The sequence below is a fragment of the Cyprinus carpio genome, chromosome B12 (genome assembly GCF_018340385.1).
Source record: "Cyprinus carpio isolate SPL01 chromosome B12, ASM1834038v1, whole genome shotgun sequence".
In the NCBI taxonomy this organism is placed as follows: domain Eukaryota; kingdom Metazoa; phylum Chordata; class Actinopteri; order Cypriniformes; family Cyprinidae; genus Cyprinus; species Cyprinus carpio.
Window position 1 is genome coordinate 10,202,921 of NC_056608.1, and position 8,436 is coordinate 10,211,356.

General features: G+C 41.0%; 1 pseudogene; it reads left to right on the top strand.

The window, feature by feature from the left end:
- The first annotated feature begins 3,939 nt into the window (after positions 1–3,939).
- On the top strand, positions 3,940–7,755 carry LOC122139037 (annotated as a pseudogene).
- Positions 7,756–8,436: the final 681 nt, after the last annotated feature.

Sequence of the window (8,436 nt, forward strand, 5' to 3'; positions counted from 1 at the left end):
CAACTTTCCAATATTTTGAATTTGGACTGTAGTACACATTTCACCCACTTACTGCCAATATTATATACTGCACCTTTAAGCAGCGGTGGTTCTGTAAACAAGCTTGCACAAACCCCCCCACCCCCCCAAAAAATTTGTAATCATATCACACCAATTTTGGGTGAAATGCCCAGTTTGTCCTGTAAATATATATATATATATATATATATATATATATATATATATATATATATATATATATATATATAAAAGAAAACACCAGCTGCTACATTCAAATCTGCTTTCGCTGGCTGGCACAGGGCCACAGACACACATCTTTAAAGCACTGCACATTGCAACCAATCCCATACGATTCTGTTGATCTTAGCAAGGACCAATCAGAGGCGTTCAGATGAGTCATCGCTGAAACATGCTGTTTCGTCACCAAGTGCGCTGGCTGTCTGAATTCTCTGGCTAATTCTCTCATCAGAAAAAGGTTCTGTTGCTGTCTGAATTCTCTGGCTAATTCTCTCATCAGAAATAACTGTTCCTCTGTAGGAACAGTAACTAAACGTGGGCAAATTATGATTTCTAAATTACATAAACATAACAATTATCAACTAAATACAGAAATATAACAAGCAATATTATAATGATATACTAAACCCCAAACAAATAAATAACTGAGGGTCATTTACACTCCCACCAAATCATAAGTGACTATAAATATCAACTTTAGTCACAAATTATTTTATTAAGCATTATAGTATTTATATCTATTAGTAGAGTTGCTTAACTCAAAGGATATGTCAAGAAGTTCAAGAACCAGGTTCTGTACAGGGCGCTCAACTACTGATGGCTTGTTCAGGCATTTACCATCCTTCTTCAGTTTTATTATCTCCAAAGAGTATTTTTACTCTTCTCACCAGACCATCCCTTTCAGCAATAGTCTCAATAACTTCTGCCAATTGCCATTAATTCCTGGGCACATCATCTGTCTTTTCCAAGACTATATTTCCAACCTGCAAGTTCCTTCTGGGTGAAAGCCATCACTGTCTGGTGGTAATATTAGACAAGTACTCCCTTCGCCAACGACTCCAGAACTGTTCTGCCAAGTACTGGACACGACGCCATCTCTTGCAAGCATACAAGTCTTCCTTGATGAATTTACCTGGAGGTGGTAAAGCTTATACTGGTTTCAGGGTGAGCAGGTGATTTGGAGTCAAGGGTTCAGGACTCTTGGGATCATTCAAATTGTCTACTGTGGGTGGTCGGCTGTTCAAAATGGCCATGGCTTCATAGTAGAAGGTCCATAGAGAAGAGTCATACAATCTTTCAAAGGATAAGGCCAGAGTGGAGTGAAGGACGCTTCTCACAGTTCTAATTTGTCTCTCCCACACGCCTCCAGTGTGACTTGCATGAGGTGAATTGAAGACAAAGTCACACTGGTTTTCTGCTAAGAATGTTACCAGTTGGTTAATGTTAATCTCCTTCATGGCCTTTACAAACTCGTTTTTGGTTCCAACAAAATTAGTACCCTGGTCACACCTTATCTGACAAACTGTTCCTCTGATGGCGATGAAACAGTGCAGGCAATTAATAAAGGCATCCATGGACATGTCATCCAGCATCTTAATATGGACAGCTCTACAGCAGAAACAGGTGACAAGAAGTCCATACCTTTTGTATTATATGCACCCCTGCTTGGTGTTAAACGGACCAAAACAGTCCATTCCACAGTAAGTGAATGGAGGGGACAGGTCTGTACTCTCTGGGGGCACATTGGCCATTTTTTGTTCTTTTGGTGGTCTGCGAAACTTACAACACTTTACACACTGGCATATAAAAGAGGCTACAGTCCTGTTTACTCCTAGAATCCAGAATCCTCCTGACCTGATCTTGTTTAATGTAATGCCTTTACCTTGATGTCCAGTTTTTGCATGCGGTCAGCAATCAGGAGTTTTGTAAGATGGTGTTCCTTTGTAATGACAACTGGATGTGTAATGGAATTGGAAACAGATTAATGTGGTTGTTTTATGTTGTTGTCCAGTATCGGGGGCCTGGTTGAAACATGAGCCGAATTCCACAGAAAGGCAGGATGTTGTAAATCAACTCCTAGCACCACAGTCTGAAGCAAGATAACTAACCAACTCTTTCACAGAACAGCTTTCAACATTAACACCATTAGAACAATTATTGACAATTTCAATTCGAAGAAGAGATTGTCTAATTTGGGGCAAGTAATCGAAGAAATGGACAGTCTGAACCTCTCATGTAAAGCCATGAGAGTAAAACAAGATCGTTGGATTGACTTCCCCCCACCTAGCAAAACCAGACTGAAATTCCTAAGGAGACCTGTTAACCCCTCTGGTCTCCACAGGACATATCCTTACTCCCCAGAATGGCACAGAGAATGCCTTCCAATGCATATATGCACCAAAATGAACTCAAAAAAGACTTCTAAATGGATATCAGTCCATTGCTCAACTCCATATCATACATGAAGCCACACATTTGATTTTAATGTTTCTAATCACTTATTGTGTATGTCTTTTTAAATAACTCTTGAATAGCTTAAGGGATCATATTCATGTTTAGTATGTGTGTGTTCGAATATTCTTGCTTGAAACGTTTCTGTCCATCAGTTATTTGTCAAATGTATCATATTCTTGTTATAGGAATCATGTCCAAATTATACCCTGCAAGAGCGGGAAAATTCGGACCACGAGCTTGATAAGATAACATATGATTTATGAATGGGTGGGACAAACATCGGAACACCCTGAGAAAAGACAATATCTAATTGGTCAAGACAACATTTGAGGTGTGGCCAAAAGGCCAGTTTAAATACTCAGGACACCATCAAATTATTTTTTTAGCTTTGCTTGTAGTTTAAGCTTTTAGTCATGCTTTTTAGCTTTGAGCTTTCGTTTAGCTTTTGCTATCAGTCATGCCGGCTTTTAGCCTTTGCTTTTAGTCATGCTTTGTCATCACTTTTAGCGTTCTTCAAGCGCCGTTCCAGCGTGCTTCGGCCTGCACGCCTGCTGCTACTTAGCCACGATGAGAAGAAACACCACCTAGTCTCGTCAAACTTTACTTCTTTTCTTTTCTGTTTGAGAGTTTCGTGTTCTGAGTTAAGTTTTGTAACGCCGTGTCTCTGAGTCTGACCTCGAGTGCCCGTTCAACTTCAACCAGCCCACAACTCCGCATCTTCAGCCTACGCCCAACCACGGGCTTCCCAAGACGTCACTTCAACGACTACTGAACTTCCAGCCAATCAGCAACTTCGGGAAACCCCCTTTTCAGAGACAAGAAAAAGGGAACCCCGTTAAACAGGCAACGCAAGTAACCTCCAGACTCACATCTGTACTGGTGTTATCTAATATAATTTTAACCTCATTGAGGAACTCAATTCGAGGGTTAATTAAGTGATTAATGGGTTGTTCATATCTATGCAATTTCACGTATTGCTGTAAACTTGGGATTTCACATTTTCATTCTCTTAAACTCTTAAATTCTTTCCTAACGTTCTATCCTCCTGCAACTTGTGCGTATGTGTGAGTGTGTGTGCTTATGTGTTAGATTAGTTTATATGTCTTAGATTTATCTAATAAAGCCTTATTTATATTGAAAAGAGAAGTATCTTGTGTTTTGTGTTCACAAGTTAATGTCTTAAACTGCCGATCTTGTTACTGTGCTAATTAATAGTGTTTTCACTATACTTTGGATATTAATATCCAGCGCAGATTTGATGTTATACAGCTCCTTCAGTGAATCGCTGGTCGTTTCAGTGATCAGCCGTGAAACAGTGATTCTGTTCAAATTCCCTTTAAAATCTTAAATGATTCCCTTTAAGCTAAATTGACCTGTTTCCCTTACAGTATTATGGTGGAGAATGCGGGCAGTTTAATCTAAATTGTGAGCACAAACCAAGTTATTTAATCTTTTCTTTTGCTGCGGATGAAAGGTGAGAAGCTTCTGAGTCGAGACGTGTGTGGGTGTGTGTGTGACCCGTGACGTAAGCAGCGCGCAACCGCTTCAATAGAATGAACGCAGAGGAGGCTGTAACTCAAGTCCGCCTCTTCATTTTTTAAACGGCAGTAAGTGAACTTAAAGTTAACATCTGAGATCGTACAATAAGGGTAGAAATTGAGCTTGTTCCTCATTTTTGTAATGCCTTGTTTATAGCTAAATTGATTTCACTGCGTGTTCCAGTGCCTCTCAAAAGCTATACTCCCGGCAGGGAATCTCAGTCATCGTTAACTGAACGGAGCTAAACTGTAGCAAGCAACTGTAGAAAGGGAAATAAATCGGTGAATAAAGAATAGTGTTGAGCGTGTTCCTCAATCTATTTATCAAAGCCTCGTTATTCATAGCTTGATTGCAGTGCGTGTTCCACTGCTGAATCAAATGCTATTCGACTCCCTGGGTTAATATTAGAGAATAATGTTTTCCTGTTCACAAAGTGAATGCAATCTCGCTTAACACTGCGTGTGTCAGAGTGTGATGGGAGTGTTTTAAAAGCTTGATCAAGTAAATTTTAAGTTTGTACCAACAGCGAAGAAAACCTGTTGTGTTTATGTGTCCAGAGAAACTGGCATGGAGATTTAGATCCGCTGAGATCGCTGATTTCCCTTAACTACAGCAAGAAGCTGCTATTTAAATTAAGTTAAAGTTAACTCTATACGAACTGAGAGTTTAAGTGCCACATCGCAAAACCATCTAAACGCGGTGTTGTTATTTGTACAGTGTTGAAATGCGCCGACATTTCATGTAACATGCTTAACTGTACTTGCAATGCAATGATTCATGTGCTAGTCCACTAGAGTTAGGTTTGTTTTGGTTGCCACAGCGATCGTGACACGGAAGTCTTAACATACTTCCGGAGCAACTTTGAAGCTGTGCACGCGCAGCGCATCGACGCTAGTGTAAACAAACTCCACGGTGTTGCTAAGCTAACGAAACAGTTGTATTTACATTGAAGTCTATGCTAAAGCCACTAGCCTCAAAGGTTAGCTGTTAGCATTAACATCCAGTGGTTGAATTGTGTCTGTTTGGGCAACGCTAAAGTGATTTAACCCTTTAAACATCTAAACTAATACACTTGTTGGTCTCTTTCTCTCTCTTATTTCTCTCTTTTATCACGATACCATTTATTGGCATTTTACTAGAAAGGGAAATACTGACTCGCAATTATTAATTGTCAAATTCAAATTTAATTGCAACATTAAATTCATTTGGAATCATTCAGATTTCCCTATCAGATCATTTCATATGATCATTATTCTGGTATTCTTTTTGGGCCTAATTATTTTAGGTATGAATAAGCCTTGAACTTTGAAAGTTTAAACTTATTCTACCTAATTTATTTATTACCCATCTGAATATATACTATTCAGACTCAGTACTTATTTTATTGTGTTTTACCCCTCTTTCTTTCTATTGTGGTTATACACTTAGCCACTATTGTTTTATTTATAGATTTTCTCCTTTATTTAATTTAATTTTTGCTTATTTTGCCCATTTATTTACTTTTTAATTTCTGTGTATCCTAGCTTGGGAACGACACACCTAAGCCCTAAAAGGAGACATTGTTATCCCTCACTACGAGTTCAAATAAATTAGAAAGCCAACTCTCTTTCACTTAAAGTTTATTTTGTTTGATTAGTTGTGCAGCAACTAAAACAACGCTCTCCTCGTAGTTGAGATAACCTCTACTGAGACTTACCATCTCCGTCCTCTCTCTCCTTTCCTTTCCTCTTCATTTTTTTTAACATTTGTAGGGACATGTAAGAACCATCAATCAATTCTAAGTGAATGAAATACACAATCTTTTGTCAAAGACAAATCACCCTTATGAATTTGATTGTAATCAACCCCTCCTTTGTTCTTCCTAACCTCCCTGCATTTGGAAACGCGATCCAAGTTTTAGCATCTCATACAACGCTGAGATCAATTTAATAGAGATACGTGTTGAACAACTGTCGCCTTCGCAGCCTCCCTGGTGAGCGGTCCAACTGTAAGGGTGTACGGTGTCAATCCTGTCAGACTAAGGAAAGAGATATCAGCATTATTATTGTATTCTTTTGTCCAAAACAAGAGATTTAATAATATTGTTTACCTTCTTGATAAGATTTAATTGGGAAAATTAATTTTCCTCATTTGAAAAACAGAAATTGTTGCTTGTCATTGAATTTGTTTTTCACCTCTTTCTCTCTTTTCCCTCTTCCTCATTAGAGTGACAAAGTCTTCGCATATCTGGTCTACTTAGACACCCTGAGACCAACACAGTCATCACCACACTTCACTAGTGGTTCACAATCACTGACACAACACTTAGTTGTCCCACCACACATAGGCTTTTACTCTACACAGATCTGTGTCAGTCTCTCTTCTCCCCAGCGTGCAACATGCCGCAGACTGCAGACCCCATTGCCCATGGGGAAGATGTGAACACTTGGCTGAGAGGCATGACAGACAGCCTCACCCCCAAGACATTTGAACTGTTATTATTTTTAATAATAATCCTAATCCTAACCCTAATCTTCTAACAAGATTCAAGCCAGAACAACAACCATGAGGAGCTAGTCAAGATCACCAACACCCTAAGCTATGCCTTCACAACCCAGCTGAAACTGAGCGACAAGCACATCACCCACCTTCAAGAGGAGCTGACACGTGCTCAACGTCGCATAGACAAGCTGGAAGTGAAAGTTCAAGATCAACTCAAAGCACCCAACGAGAGGGAGCAGGAAACAACGGAACAGGTTAAGAAGCTCCAAGCAGCCCTGGCAGCAGCTCAGCTCGAACAGCAACATGCAACAGCTGCCCAGAGAGACCTGGTAAACAGACTCCAGTATGCCGAACAGCTACTAGAGAAAACCAAGGATGACATCAGAGACAAGAATTCTGAAATCAGTGCTTTGAAAGACCACCTTGAAAGGTACAGAACTGAAATGGACAATCTGACCCAACAACTAGACGATACCAACGATGAGCTCTACATGGTCAGAAAAGAACTCCAATATGCTTACAAGCAGAAACAAGTGCCAAGAAAAGAGAAACATCTCTTAGCCTCATCACTGCTGAGCAGAGCAGAGTCCCACGTCCAAGAACTGGCATATGACGAAAGGAGCGAAGTGCCACAACCCAAAACCTCACCTGCCTTCGCCACACAACCCTTTCCTGCCAACGTAAGAAAACCTCCCGTCCAAGACCTTGGAGCTGCACACGGGATGACCATCAAAGACCTCAACAAGCTGTCTGAAAACATCAGCAGGTTCAACCCGAAACTTCACAGAGGGCCACGACATACAGGCATACCTGCAAGATATCGAATTTCATCTGGAAATGAGACCTCATGTGACTGACAGAGACAGGTTATACATCCTTAGAGCCACGTCCAGTCCAGAGGTACGAAACTTCCTAGATCGACAGCCCAGTAAAACAAAGTCAAACTACCAGCGACTTCGTGAGGTCCTGATTAAAGAGTTTACAGACCCAGAGTCTGAACATGGACTGTTGACTGCCTTGGAAACCAAACAAGGTCGACAAGAGACTCCACAAGCTTACTACAACCGACTCCGACAAGCCTACTTTGGTGCACACAACAAGCCTGACCTTTAAGAGGATGTGAACTTCAAAAGCCTCTTCCTAAAGAATCTGCACCCTGGAGTCAGCCACCATCTAGGTGTCATGGCCTGTCCACACTCCATGACCATCCAACAGTTGCGTGACCTAACACAGAAGGCCTATAACAAGCAAAAGATGGCCTCAAAGAAAGGTAACAAAACATCCACACTCTTGAACTCTGTCAACAAAGACTCAAGCCTTGCACTGGACGACACCCAGTGGAATCACAACACCAGAGTCTTCCATCTAGAGCACAGAGAATGTGACACCCATGTCCACAACCACTTTCAGCCCAACCGCTGGAAAAATCCATGGGACCAGCCACGTTTCTCAAGAAACCAAAATCATAAGAACAACTGGAAACCTAACCAGACATCCAAAGGTAATCACCTGACTCATCCAAGAGCAAGTCATGTGGGTAAGCGACAACGAAACCCACCTCAGCACCACTCAGACATGCACAGTGCTGAGTATTCACAAGAACATGACAGCTTACCATCAGAAGACATGGAACAAGTCATGAGACAACTGAAAGAGTTCCTTCAAGATCAGTTTCACACTTATGACCACAAAGTTGAGTCATGCTTGCTGTGACCAGCGACAGAACGGAAGGCCCGGTGATCACCTGGTGCACCACATCAGAGATGACAAACACCTGTTCAACAAACCACCCGGAACGACCAAGTCTTTCACGGCCAACCGTTGATGAAAAATCTGAGGTACTAAAGAACATCACCTCAGTCTCCCATCACTCAATAATAAACTGTCAAATGAACTCCAACTCCAAGAACCACATCCCTGCCTGTGCAACAGCGACCACCAGAG